Raw genomic sequence first — 2,200 nt, forward strand, 5'->3', positions numbered from 1 at the left:
AACAGAAGTTGGGAAGCTAGAAGGAGGAACGATGCTTTTTGGAGGGGGAGATGTCCAGCAAATTGGTGAAAATGCAGCACTGGAGTTCAGAAGAAGGAGGTCAGAGGTTAGAAATGAAGATTTGTCAGGACATAGGGAAAGACAGCCGCCCTATTTCTTAGTGATCTCTTCAGCTTCCACAAATTTACTACTAGATCAATATAACCAGTTCTGACCCTTTAGTGCCAATCCTTCATAACCTGCTTCCTGATAGATATATCCACCAGAAGTACCTTGGGCATGTCAAACCAAAACAGAACTCATTATTCACCCCCTCCTCCCAGCACGTGTCCCTCCTCCAAATTTTCTTATTTCTCCTGCAGATACCACCCTTCTCCCAATAAGATGAATTTTTAAATTTGGAGTCATCCTGGTCTCTTCCTTCCCCCTCCTCTGCCCCTCCCACTAGGTCCAACCACTTGCCAATTCTTAGAGACTATCTCTACATCTAATATCGTTTTTCTTCTCTCCACTCATTTAGCCACTACTCTAGTTCAGGCCTTGTAACCTCTCTCTTGGAGTACTGCAATAGCCTCATTATTAGTCTCCCTGCCTGCATTCTCTCCTCTCCTGAATTCATTTGTCCAAGGTCACACAGCTAGGTAATTATAAAGTGTCTGAGGCTGGATTTGAACTCTTGATTCCAGAGTCGATGCCCTATCCACTGCGCCACCTAGCTGTCCCCCAATTCATTTTTTTAAGTTTTTTTTTTTTTTGCAAGACAATGGGGTTAAGTGGCTTGCCCAAGGCCACACAGCTAGATAATTATTAAGTGTCTGAGGCTGGATTTGAACTCAGGTACTCCTGACTCCAGGGCCAGTGATCCATCCACTGCGCCACCTAGCTGCCACCCCCCAATTGATTTTTAACACAGCTGCCAAGAGACTCAGTTTTCACTGTTATCGTGCTCAAGCATCTTCAGTGGCTTCAGTCATGAAAATGCCAACTACTCCATTTGGCACTGGATACCCTTCAGACTAGTCCCAATCAACCTTTCTAAGACTTTGTTTCCTGGGCCTGACATATACCTTCTCACTTCTATGCTAGAATGCCTGGGTCCCTTCAAGGTTTCACTCTATGTGCCACTCTAGTGGGAAGTCTTCTTTTTGAATGTTTCCCATCTCTTTGAGGTAAACAGGATATTAGGGAGAAGCAAGTAAGAGGGAGAAGCAAGTTGGCATAGGATTCTAGAAGCCCTGGGAGTGGAGAAGTTCAAGGAGAAGGCGAGATGGTTAGTATGCAAATACTACATAGAGGTCAAGGAGGCAAGAACTTAACAGTTATCTGAGAAAGGACAGAGATCCAAGAATTTAGAAGTCATTTTTTTTAATGTCAAAGTATGTTCATAGACAGAGGGAAGAAGCCAATGAAGGAGTTACAGAAGCTCTAAAGGAGAGGGTCAAATCTATGGAACAAGGCTTATAGCAGGGTCAGGGAATGTACAGCTCACAGGCCTCATAGAATGTCAAAATCATTTGGTCTTGGGTTATGAGCAAATGGGAGTCAAAATCCAATAAATCTAGGGACTTTTCAGGGTGAATTGTTTTACCAAATATAGGAGGCTAATTTTCAAGTCCATAATTTTGTATGATTTTTAAATGATGTTATAAATTTCCAAATGGTAGAAAAAATGTTTCTAAGCACTCCCCTAGAGGACGAGACAATGAAGGAATGAGATTAAGAGCACTGATAGAGGTTGAGTTTTGGACAGAAGAAATACTTCTTCCTCAGAAGTGGAAGACAACTGAGTGAATGATGGTTCTGGAAATCCTGAGGTGTGGGGTGAGGCACGTGAGTTAAAAGAAGTTTAATCTCTGAAACACTTAGGTTTTCATACTAAAAGGCTACATTCTGGAAATGAAGGAAGTAGGGGTAGAATTAAGGTCTATTAGAAAGAGGAAAAGATCTGAAACAGCCACTCTGAGGATTTGCCAAGTAGTAGAAACTTTAATTTCAAGGTTCAGCCATGGTTAGACGGCATGAATATGAGTGGGGGGGGGGAAGCTGAGGACTTTGGAGAATGTTTACTTTGGAACACAGAGATATTGACTTGATAGAAACTGGGCCTACGTCTTTCCTTAAATTTGTAGTAGGGCATATTTTTTGATGTAATACTGACTGTAAAAATGTTAAACATATTTTATTAGAAAATTATCTTTTT

This window comes from Macrotis lagotis, chromosome X (assembly GCF_037893015.1).
Source record: "Macrotis lagotis isolate mMagLag1 chromosome X, bilby.v1.9.chrom.fasta, whole genome shotgun sequence".
NCBI lineage: Eukaryota > Metazoa > Chordata > Mammalia > Peramelemorphia > Peramelidae > Macrotis > Macrotis lagotis.